This window comes from Cryptomeria japonica, chromosome 9 (genome assembly GCF_030272615.1).
Source record: "Cryptomeria japonica chromosome 9, Sugi_1.0, whole genome shotgun sequence".
In the NCBI taxonomy this organism is placed as follows: Eukaryota; Viridiplantae; Streptophyta; class Pinopsida; order Cupressales; family Cupressaceae; genus Cryptomeria; species Cryptomeria japonica.
This window is the reverse complement of record NC_081413.1, coordinates 409,219,227-409,232,674: the sequence shown is the minus strand read 5'-3', so window position 1 is coordinate 409,232,674 and position 13,448 is coordinate 409,219,227.

Sequence of the window (13,448 nt, the reverse complement as noted above, 5' to 3'; positions counted from 1 at the left end):
CGTTTTTGTTTTGCTTTGCTTCTCGCCTTGTTTTTTCTGGTTTTCTTTTCTTGATGTGTCGAGAGGGCAATCGGAATTTAAACTCTGATTGTCCTCCTTTTCCTATCCTTTTCCAAGTTGCATAACAGGGTTTAAAGCCCAGTATGCAGCTAGATTGAAAACTCCGTGTATCGGACTTTAAAGTCCGATATGTGGGATAATAATCTTCACATATCAGACTTTAAAATCCGATATGCGAAGAATTGAGGATTTGATTGACATGTCGGGTTTTAAAACATGACATGTCAATCAATGGTTTTTCCCCTTATGAGTACATCGGACATTAAAGTCTTATGTGCTGTTGATCTTCCCCGGATTGCACATCGGACTTTAAAGTCTGATGTGCTAATAAACTTACCTCGAATTTTCACATCGGACTTTAAAGTCCGATGTGCCAATCAAGATGTTTATCTTTGCACATCGGACTTTAAACTCTGATGTGCAAATTTTGTTTTCAAAAGAGCATATCGGAATTTAAACTTTGATGTGCAAATTTTGTTTTCAAAAGAGCATGTCGGAGTTTTTTTCCCAACCTGCTATTTTGGGGAGTTTTACTCCTAAGCTTGTTTAGAGTTCGGTTTTTCAATCCGATTGAAAAAAATTGACTTTGATAATGATGATAACTATCAAAAGAGCTAATCCTCATTGTTTAATACAACCTTCATGAATGTCAAAGCTCCCTCAAGATAAACATGAGCCTTCCATGAGTCAATTGGAATCTTCTCCGGGTAAAACCTCAATGAGAAAGATGAAATACAAGTACGATAAGTACTTGAATATGTACCCAGAGAGTTCAGTGGACTCAAATATCAAGGAAATCAGAGATACTGAGATTGGACATGTCAGTATGCAAGAATTTATTGATTGAGTTGAGAAAGCTCCTGCTCGCTTAACCAATCTGATCAAATGTGAGTTGCATAAATATGCATCCTTCCCAGTTGCAGCTCATGACCTAGAATATGTACTTTCAATAGTAGATCACTTTGATCCGAATACAAGACAGGTGAAGGATGCAGATCAGAATGTCATCATGACTCTGGATAGTGTATTTTTCAATAGTGTCTTCAAAGGCTCTCCAGTTGAAGAGGTAGCTGATATTTCTCAAGAGAGTTCTCAAGAGTACTATGAGAAAAATGAAGTCAAATGCAAAAAAATGGTCAACACTGTGTACTTCTCTGCTTCTAGACATTGTACTACCTCATGATGGCCCAAGTCCTTCTATAGGAGTGACTTCAATGAGGAATACAACGACATGGTGACCATGTTGTCAGGAGTAAAGGGGCTAAAAGACTCTCATTAATTTCAAACTTGGATTTGTTACTATATGAATATAATCAGAAAAAGGGGTTGCAAGAATTGATTGGGGTGAACAGATCAGCGATGCGCTTTGTGCTCAATTGAAGGAGGTCAAAGTAACTCTGAAATTTTACATGACCTCATACCTGGTTTATGCAACTACTTCAATGAGACAATATCTAGGTTTGTCTACCAAGGATGATAGAAGATTGGTACCTATCTGGGAGTATTATGATCAACTTACGATTAAGAATCAAGGTAGCAACTTCAGAAGAGTTAGTGATGCCTTTTTTGTTGTATGGAAATGCATATTTGATAAGGGCCTATAGAAGTAGAGAATATCAGAGGCTACTTATAACAGGGCATCTCATTTTGGATGTGTTTTCCTTAAATTTCCTACTTTCACTTACATCTGAATTGGATGTTTCTCCGGTGAGCCTTTTATTCTACCAAGATTTCCTTCTGACAAGATAATTCTCATGGAGTTGCATAGACAACTAATTTATGTGCATGAAAAACAATCATACGCACATAAGACTGGGTTGAAGTTCTCAGAGTCAATCGATAGGTACTCAGTCCTAACCAACCCTAAAGCCAAGAACTTGGAGGAAGAAATGCAATGGAATTCTATGCGAAGATTCAAGGCATGAAACAATTTTGACTATAGGTTTGAAGATGTTTAGGTAGATTGTCAGAATGGTGAACTCACAAAGTTGGTTCCCACTTTTTTGCACATCCTGATTTTTGCTGAAATCATACATTTTTTAGAAAATATAATGATTTAAGATTTAAGAGGTCCCATTTGAAGTAATTAACTGAAGAGAGTTAGATCAAAGGCTCTTAGATAAAAATTTCTTGGATAGAACCTCTCTACTTCTAAATCATACTTGCAATGGAGTCTCCTTTGCATCTATCAAATGCCGATAAAAAACCAATTTTACATTAGCTTTTGAGGGGTCAAACGAATTCACTTAGAAGTTTTATTTTCTTAAGGATTTAGTCCTTATTATAAGCTTTCCAAATAGTATAATTTTTAATATATTTAATTTCATTAATATATTTTTATTTTATTTTTTATGAATGTAGGTTTTTCACCGAACATGAACTTCTTTGTTCAATGCATTGGGAAAAATAGTAAACTAATTCAAAAAAATTCTGAAAAATATCTATGCACTAGGTATTGATGTCTTCTTTCTAACAAAAAAAATAAAACTGAATTTTGATATGTATAGAACAAGTTATGTGTTCAAATGTACACCTATATCTAAATTATAATTAGTCGAACTTCAAAACTTAATAAAAAAAAAAATATTCAACATATCACTATCAAACCAACTACATGCCCTGGGTATTGATGTTACAAACCAAAATTTAAAAGAGATAAGTTTTTATCATTTATAGAAAAAAAACTATACGTTTCGGGATGCACATCACTCTTAAAAAATGTTGTTTGCTGTAAAAAACTACTTTTGAGGGAGATGGAAAAATCAATAAAATGTTATTCAAAAAAATTTGGAAAAACTATATTTAGAATCTACAAAAAAGATGTTACAAATCACTAGTTTACATCATCTTCAAATTCTTAATGGTTTAAAAGTTAAAGGTGTCGGAAAGTGAAGGTATTTTGTAAAATGTTCATCTAAGTGTCAAAGTTGGTCAAAAAGTGGGAACCGGTATTGTGAGTTCACTTGAGGAGGATATAAGAAGGATTTATTTCAGCCATCTTACCTTGGAAAAAATTGAAAACTTGGATTTATCAAAGATCCCAATGACCATGGAAGACACAAATGACATAATAGACCCTGTCTATTATAAGAAGAAGATTGTCGATTCTTCACTTCCTACTATGAAATGGTAAAAGAAGGAAAGAAAATCACTAAAAGGATTGCTCCCATCCTGGAAAACACCAATGCTTGGCTGATAAAGAAAAACCTTAGGATGAAACAACTTCCTGCTAGTTCAGGGGATGAGGATAATAGTGATGGCTTGGTCAACAAAATGGCTACAACTGAGACAAGAACAAAGAGCAGGGCAGATCCACAAGCACTATCTTCAACTCCGGTGATACAATCTAAGGGGAAAGGGCCCAAGATTAAATTCACTGTTAAAGGTTCCAAGAAGGGTGAATCATCATCGGTAGTACAGGAAGTAGTGAGAAAAGAACTAGAACAACCGCCTGCTAGTGAAGTTGAAAAAGAGAAGGTGGTTGAAGAAGGTGAAATTCCTCAACAAGAGGAAGCATAGGTTGAAGAAACATCACATCCAGGTGGAGTTGATGCCCAGATCACTTCATAGGTACTGACTCATTCTGAGGTGATTGCCCACTCTATTGATTCCGACTCTGATCAGGAGGATGAGGATTTTCAAGATGGAGATCTAATTATGGGCATGGAGCAGTCAGAGGCTACTGAATAGTTTTTTGCACTAACCAATTTCTCCAATTTGGATGATTTTCCTTCATCCACTATTGAATCTATGATGCTAGATTTTAATGAAGCCTTGGAAGGGGCACTTGAAGAACATTCTACAGTGAATTTACCTGTTACTACAACTATAACAAAAATTCCACCATTGGTAAGTGTTGAAGTTACATCCACGACACCTTCAACCCTCCTATCAGTTACTGAAGAGGTGTCAGCAGCAACAAATATCACAACATCGACAAGTGTTCCACTAGATACTTCAATATTGGTGCCATCAATAACACTCATAATGGCTTCGATCTCCAGTCAGCCTGCTCCTGAAAATATAACTAAAAATCAGCAAGGAGCTACTTCTCCATCGGCAAATCTAGAATTACCCCCTTGGATGGAAGTAGTGGCCCCTAAGAGAAAAAAATGGGTAATTTCTCCAGATGAGTTTGATGTTGAGCAGTTGGTTGCTCCAAAGACTAAGGGAATAAAGGAGCCAAAGATGGTATCTCAGGTGTTAGTAGACCCGGCTTCTAAGATAAAGTATGTTGAGGTCATGGTGCCATCTTCAGATAAGGACAAAGGCAACATACGATCTGAGGATTACACCATGCAAATCATAGAGCTTGGGGTGAAAACACATGGGAGTGTTAAATTGGATTCTCAGATAGCATTTGATTCTTTGTTGAGAAGATTAGACCAATAGAGGGATGAGAAAAATGAATTAAAGCAAAAGTGTGAACAACTGACCAATGTTCTTCTGAAGGTCACACAATCTTCTCAAGAAATTGATACCATAGGATCCTCAATGGACATCAAAGCTCTAAAGAATATTGAACACATAGGAGCTAAAGGCCGAGTAATGGATGAGTAGATTTCATGCCTAAGGTCAGATTGTTCTCATCTTCTAAGTTCAATAGTGGGACTATTGGCAGATTTTGAAGTAATCTAGAGTTAGATGCAAGGACTCACAACTTCATTATCATGGGAGATTGAGGAAGTTGAGAAAAGTACTACCTTTTGGAGCAAAATGGAGGACTTCAAGATAGATGTCCTTGTTGAAAATAAGGTAATTCCTACAAGGGAAAAGTACATCTAGATCTTGTCATTATTGTCTCATAAGCAAGAGACAATAAAGTTGATGATTGCAGAGCTAGACTGAGAAAAGAAAGAAGGTGATGATGAGATTGATCTCATTTTTGCCAAAGTTGTTGATCTTCCTTGTTACTTATATGATGGGGATAAAAATCTTGTTACTAGCGAAGCTATCACACAAGAATTCCTTGCCTTAATAGATCACTGCATGAGACAAGATTTCTCACTTGATACATTTGATAAGCTATTGGAGATCCAGGTTAGTTTTGAAGTCCTTGCATCCATGCTGAAGGACGGGCAAAAGAAACAGGTAAATATTGAAGATGCAATTTCCCGCGTTTGAGTGATCACAAGTTCCACCCCAATGATGGACAAAGAAGAGATGAAAGCCATCCTGGCCAAGTTCGAAGATTTCCGGAAATTAGGAGAGGAGAAATTTTGAATAAAACGTCCCCTTTTTGGCTTTTTCTTTTTTATATAGTTGCATCATTAGATGCTGCTAGTTTTCTTGCAGCTGCACATTTTCCTTACGCTAGAGTTGTAGTAAAGTGGGACTGTGTAGTTGAATAAGTCAACTTTGCCCACATTTTTATCCATTATTTTCCTATTTAAGGAGGACTTCATTTGTAAATATTTATATTTTTCATGCTTACCAAAACTCTGTAGAATTTTTACCTCAACTAAGACTTTGGGCTTTTGTTGTGAAAATTCTATCAAGCAAATAAAGAAAACAATTTTGTTGATCTCAAACTTTGTGTTGTGGCAATAAATTTTTTTATATGATTTAATGTTCTGATGTCCATTAATTATATATGCTCTTTACTTCTTTGATATTGAAGATATTGTTATGTGGGTTAAAGAGCTCCTGAATCGTTCAAGTGGACTGTGTGCTCCTAGCATATTTGGGAAATCGTCTGATAAATTAAGTAATTAGTGGTAGGCTTTGTATTGCTGCAGTTTCTTTTAGTTTAAAGAATTAGGAATTCATACTTGAAGACTTTGAGCTGCAAGTTAAATTTCTAACTTTTTGTAATAATCAGTTTGAGTTAAGATTACATTCAAGAGAGACTTTGTGGTACTTGACTATAAGTTTCAGCATAGTTTGTTAGATTCATTAATCTTTTCTTTAAGTATCTAAAGAGGTAGAGAAATTGTAACAAGGTGAAGGGAGAATACATAGACTCTGAAAAAAGAGAGTTATATGCCCAACACCAACCCACAGATTTTGATTTCTTATTAATTAGAGAAGAAATTTCAAAGGGAACCTCCCCTTTATGAGAGGAGAGATTAATTTCTCAACATAGCTATGTGTGAATTATATTTTTTGTCATTAGTACGCTGGTGAAAAACTATTCACCCAACACATAGCCACCCCAAACCCTCTCTTTTCAATTGCAGGTGCAGGTACAGGTACCTGTGAGACTTTCAAGACTGCTAAAAGGCACAAGGACTATCCTAAACCCTCATATCTACCCAAAACCATCAGGGACAAGGGTGTGATGCCCTATTCCTATCCAAGACAGGATCATGGCACTATGGTCCTTGCACTTTCGGGTGATTTTCAGAAAGGTGACAGTTCAGGACCTTCAGTTTGCATTCTCTCCATTACAGCTTCTTCTCAGATAGAACAAGACTAGAGTGTAATACTCTTGTCGAGGTCAGTTTGGCTCATTTTCCAACACCAGGTACACATTCAAATTCCTCCCCCTTCTCTACTTTCATTATCTCAGTTTTAGATCTACAAATCTTTACAATTTCAGTTCATATATGCTTCATTGTTTATCTCCTAGTCTAGTTGATCAATCACATCCTATTTTGCACATCTTCTCTTCATACACAACAAAAGGAATAGAAACCCTTAGAGATAATCCTTGGCTCTCTCTTTCTCACAAGAAGTAGCCAAACTAAGCTATCTACCTAGTCTCTTTTGTATTCCCCAGTCATTTCTTCATTCTTCATTCACCTCATAACATCTTCTTTATTAATTAATTGTCTTTAATGCATGACATGCACAATGCATGATAAGCGCAACGCTATCACATAAGTGCAAAGGCTTCACAAGACGTTGTAAAAGCAATGTGCAATGTGTATAAAAGTGATGCGTGATGTATGTAAAAGTAATCTACAACATATGTAAAAGTAAAGCGCAACATAAGTAAAAGCAATGCACGATGTATGTAAAAGCAACGTGCAACATATGTAAAAAATGCATGATAAGTGTGAGAGCAACGTGCGACGAGCGCATGACAGCGATGTGCAAAGGCAATGTGTGATGAGTAAGTGTAGTAAGTGAAATCCAATGCGCGATAGTGATGCATGATGGTAACTTGAAGGTGAAGTGCCACAACAACATGATGTTGTTGCATGATAGCGATGCAAAGGCGAAGTGAAACAACAATGCACAATGTATGTGAGATCAATGCGCGGAGGTAGCACACAAAGGCAATGTGTGACAAGGATGCACGTTTGGAACGCAACATCGTTGCATGATGATATCGTGACATCATTGTGCGACGTATGTAACAACAACGCGCGACGTATTACCATGCCTAAGTCAAAAAAAAAAATTTAAAAAAAAAAATTAATTTTTAATTTATCTGTATTTTTGAAAAAAATTAATTTTTTTTAATTTTTTTAATTTTTTTCGTATTTTTTATTTTAAGACTCTAACTCTAAACCCTAATAAACTAAGACACTTTATTTACAACCAGGCCTAAAAAAGTGGGGGTCCCCATTTGCAATGGGGCAATGTGTGATTTGGTCACAACAGAGCCCTTTTTCTTGGGTTGTGCCAAAATTTTCTTCCTTTTCATCTACCGATGCCTGCAGTAAGTGTTGTGCATAGGCATCCACTGTGGCCTCGTCAACCTCATATCCCATTGGCATGATCAAAATTATTCTTTTTTCTACAACTTCCATCATGCACTCATCTTTATTGACCATAAAACATATAGTATCCTTGTATTTTTCTATTATGGACTTAGGGATCCTAGATATATTCTTCATTCCCTCTTGGAATGTCTTGAAAAGATGCCCATAAATTAGCTTTATTAAGCTTATCCCCTTGCCTATTGAAAATTTTACCTCTCTAAGATGCTACCAGGTGGTCAAAGGCCCATTGAATCTTGCCAAAACTAGGAACTGTACCCAAAAAGTAAAATATGAGACAAATAATGAGAGATCCATACCAGAAAGTATACTTTTTATCTTGTTTGATATTTTGGAGGTTTGTCATGAGTTCTTTTAGCATCACACTGCAAAGATCATAATATGCATCCTCCTTAACCATTTGTTGAGCTACCAAAATTTTATTGTTTTGATTAATTAAAAACAGGTTTTTGACTGGAACCCGGATCCTTATTTACATAGGAGGAGAAAGATAAAGCAATAAAGAGGCAAGAAATAACAGTTCCTGGGCACCCATACAAAGATCAGAACCCAGTTAAAACAAAAAAGGGATCACAAGACAAAGAGAACAACACTAAACAGCGTAAGTACAACACAAAGACAACACCAAGACATCACAAGGACAAGGATAGCTAGATGTTTCTTATGAGTTCTTCTGCATGAACCACCATCTGCTTCATATTGACCATGGAGTTTTTCATATCATCCAACTCTTTTTCCTTGATACCCACCTGTTTCTGAGTGTTGGCCCTTGTTCTTTTTTCATGACCCTTCTTCTCAGTTTGATCCTTCTCATCCTCCTTGCCTTTAATCTATTCAAATTTATTTATCAACATGTTAACATGGTCAATAATGGCCTTAAGGATCTGGAATTTTTGCTCAGCAATCCTCTTCAAAGTAAGCTCCATCTTATCTACTCTATTGACCAGATTGTTCAGGTTAGTTTCCAGACCCTTATCATCTCTAATCCCTTCCAGCTCCTTCACCTTCTTTTCCATTTCCATAATTTTACTAACCATTGCCTCAATTGCTTCAGCCTTGTTAATAGAAACCATTATTTTTTTGACATTCTTAGAGAGAGGATTCTCACCCATAGTTGTCTTTTTGTTCATATTGAGATTAGTCTTCAAGTCACCAATCTCTTTTGCTATTTTGCTAATGACCTCACAGAAACCCTTGAGGTTGTCATTACCAATGGCACCATGACAAACATTTTGATTGCCCATGTTGTTCTCTTGACCCTCATTCTACATTCTTTGTGTGTTCAGGTTCTCCCCATGGTCACCATCCAGCATTTAATCTTCCTCCTTACCCTTATTATTATCCATTCTTTCAACCTCAGAATCCTCATCAGAAGAAATAATAATCTTCCTTTTCACCTTATTTATCCCCTTACTGGTCTTCTTGATCCTTTGGGTTTGCTTACCCATTCCCTTTCTCTTCTTTCTTTTTATGATTTTATCATCAAAAGACTCATCCTCAGAGTCCAAAAGGTCAAAATCCACAGCAATCCCCGTGCTCTTTCCCTTGGTCTTCCCCTTGTTGCTAAAATCCTCAGACTCACCCTCAGTTTCAGAATAGAGTTTGAGCCCACTATTCTCACTTTGAGTATCATCATCCCTAATTTGTTTGCCTTTACTAATGGGTTTCTCAATAATTTTCCCCTTCAACATCTTATAAACTAAATCTATTAAACCCTGGTGGAGGGTGTGATCTCTTTGAGAATATTTCTGCATTTCATGAATAGTATGATCCATAGAGCAGACAAGATAGTATGGTAGACTAACCTTATCACCATGGCGAAAGTGGTTGAGTAGCACAAAGTGATGCCCATAATACCTTGTGAATCTCCCATCCAGAGTAATATAGCTGATGGTGGCAAACAACACAAACCTCCATGGCCTGCAAATACGCTTAGGAGAATAGTAGGGATTATCCGCCTTCACCAATTTCCTTTTTTCTCCATCCGTGACTAGAAACCTATCCATGGCCTTGTCAGACACACTTCGGTCTCTATAAAATTTCATACCTTCTTTCACCATACCTGTAGCTTCAGCAATGACATCCTCGTCCACTTGCATCATCTGGGTGCTAACAAGAACCTTACCATTCTTCTAGTTTTTTATGAAATGCTTAGTGATAGTAGGGTCTTTGCCACAGATCCTTTCCATAAAAACATTCAAACCTCCTTCTTGAAGAATCTCCTAGATTTCATTATTTTTCCTCCAATCCGAGCAAGAAGCCCATTCAAACCTCTTTTTATTATCCCCCATTTTATCCTTAAATTCCCAATTCTTTGTTATTGCAACTCTATTTTTTTCTCTGTGATCTTTGTGAAAAAACTTAACAATTTTATTGTTGTAATGAAGAGCCACCCAGAATCTGTGCCAAGTAAATATGATATGACAAATAAAACAACCCTCATCGTCGTTGTGATCAATCATAGAAAAATGAGGAAGCAAAGACACGTTGCTTCGTCTGGATACAGTCTAGTTCAATAAGATATTTTGCCTCACACTTGAGATTACTCTCACCATAAAGGGCAATGATTTTGTCAGAGTAGCAAGCCAGGTTGGCAGCCCAGTTAGCACACTTGTTGGCTTCTCTATATGCATGTGTGAAAATACACATTTCAAAAGGTTTTTCTTATATCCTTCACAGTTTTGATGGCATTGTGTATAGACCAAGAGGGAGGGAAAACATTATTCCAGTAGTTAATAATGTTCAAATAATCGCCTTCAACCCAAAGTTTAGTACAATTTGAATCTTTAACAAGAACCAACCCATGATAAGCAACAATGGCCTCAACAAAATGATTGGTTTGGTGACCTATAAGAATACATTTAATTAATGGTTTCCTCATTCTGTATACAAATATGACAAATACTAGGCAAGCAAAAACCTCTAGTTTTGATATTGTCAGTCATCAAAATCTTATTTTGAAGAACAGTCCAAAAAAAATATTAATTTTGGGAATAAGACCTTTCACCCAAGCCTTAGCCCAACAAGAACTCTCCTGACTAGAATATTGCTGAAAATAAAGAGAGAAACAGAAAATTTACCATCAACGGTAAGTTTCCATATAAGCTGGTCCTCATCATCAACCACCACCATAGAATTCATAATTTTATTCAGATGCTCAAGAGAAGGATCAACAGTGGATAAGTCCTTCCACTTACCTAAATTCCAGTAGTCAGCCATAGTAGTACCAAATTTTTCCTTACATTGATCCTGAAACTTGCCACAATCATGATTGTCACCAATGGGAGAGTCTAATAACCAAGTGTCTTCCCAGAATTTAATAAAATTACCCTTCCCCACATTCCATTTCACTCCTTTGAGTATTATGTCTCTAGTTCTAGTGACATTTTTCCAAATGTTGGAACCAATTAGAATATCTTCATCCTTGAGGAAACTATGAAGGGTCGAGAGCTATATTTTATACTTATTATCCCATAACAATTTCCATTCTCCCTCGGTTTTATAACCTCTCCATATCTGCTTAGCCATGAGAAACTAATTCATATCTCTGATTCTTTTAAGACCAAGTCCTCCTTTTCTTATGAGTTTGCACACCTTGTCCCATGCAATCAAATTCACTCTCTTCTTTTCCTCAACCCTAGTCCAAAGAAAGGTTCTTTGAATTTTTTCAATAGCCTTTGCAAACTTAATAGGAATTCTAAAAAGATTGATGGCATATAGAGGGATACTCTGGAGAGTAGATTTCAAAAGCTAGACAATTCCCGCTTGACTGAGAAAAGAGCCTTTCCATCCAGTTAACCTCTTATGAACTTTATCCACTAGATCACCCTAGAAGGTATCAGGAGGCACCTGACATAAAGTGAGCCCAAGATAGGAAGTAGGGAGAATCCCAATTTGGCTACCCAAAATATTACTGATCTTTGTCTGTCTTCTCTCCAGAGTATTTATGAAATAAATAAAACTTTTAGACCAGTTAATCAGTTGACCAATAGCACTCCCATATCTATCCAAAGCTTTCTTTAATCTTTTAGAATCTTTCACAGAAAAATTCCCCATAATAATTAAATCATCCACAAATTGTTGATGAGAACACACTTGGTCAGCTAATGAAGGTTTAAGCCCTCTAAAATCTCCATTCTCAACGAGATTTCCAATAAATTTGCCCAAAAATTCCACCATGATTATGAAAAGAACAGGGGAGAGAGGATCCCCCTATCTGAGACCCCTGGAGGACTTGAAAAGGGGGGAGGGAGACCCATTGACTAGCACAGAAAAAGAAGTAGAGGAAACTAGTTGCATGATAAGACTGATGCTTCTTGAACAAAATCCAAAGGTTGAAAGAACAACCTGCATAAAGCCCCAGTCAACTCTATCATAGGCTTTAGATAAGTCAAGCTTTAGAAGAAAACCTTCTTTTTTAGCCCTAGAAAGAGAATGAATGTTCTCATGGACCGTGATAATCGAGTCCAAAATTTGCCTCCCAGGGACAAACCCACTTTGCTGGGGAGATATGATCGAGGGAAGCAAAGTCAGAATTCTAGAAGTCAAGACTTTAGAGATAATCGTGTACAAAGAGTTGCAGAGGTTGATAGGCCTAAAAAGATCCATGGAGTCAGCTCCCATCTTCTTGGGAATAAGAGAAATGAAAGTACCATTCAATTATTTCAAAATTATCCTAGCACCAAAGAATTCTTTCACAGCACTGGAAACATCCCTTCCAACAATATGTCAATACATTTGGAAAAAGAACATAGGAAAGGCATCCAGGCCCGGGGCCTTATTACCTTCAAAAGAGTTGACAGCTTTCAAAATCTTATGATTAGTTGGGGTAGTAGTATAAAGGAGTTTTGGTCAACATCTAGGATAGAAGGGATGTAGTCCAAAAGATCCCTTTTGATCTTGAAGGTCTAGGTTTTGATCCTTAGTCAAAAGATTGGAAAAGAACTCCAGAGCAGCTTTCCTCATACAATCTTCCTCATCAATAATTCTGCCATTGACTTTAACCTGATAAATCATGTTGATAGGTGTGTGTTTCAAATTGGACATATGAAAGTATTTGGTGTTTCTATCCCCCTCCTTCAACCATATATTTCTTGATCTTTGTCTCCAGAAAGTTTCTTCTTTGGCTATGATATCATGATATTTCATAAGAATCTTATCTTCAGCTTCTCTAGAGACAATGTTGTAGGCATTATTCTGAATCTAATCTTGGATATCTTTCAGATCTAAGAGAATGGCAGCTTTGGAGACAAAAATGTTCCCAAAGGAGTCGTTATTCCATCTTTTAACATTGTCTTTCACAAAGTTTAGCTTTTTGACCGCCTTATACATAGCATTTCCTTCAAGGTTCGGGTGTTTGGTCCATATTATTTCAAATCTATAAGGGAAATGTCTCCTTCCTTGCTGGAGATCAACATTAAAAGATATAGGATAATGATCTGACCTGGCCCTGATATGAGTAGATAAAGAACAAAAGTAGGAATTAAACCAGTCGTGAGAGATTAAAGCTCTATCAAGCCTAACCTGAATTAAGTCTTCACCACTCCTTCTGTTGGTCCAAGTGTATTTGACCCCTTGCAAGTTTAGATCATGGAGAGAATGGTTAATAATGAACTCCATCAAGTCTAATTTGTTGTCCAAATTGGTTTGGCTCCCTCCCTTCTTCTCATATTCTTTCAGAGGGGTATTGAAATCCCCCATGATAATCCAACTATCTTT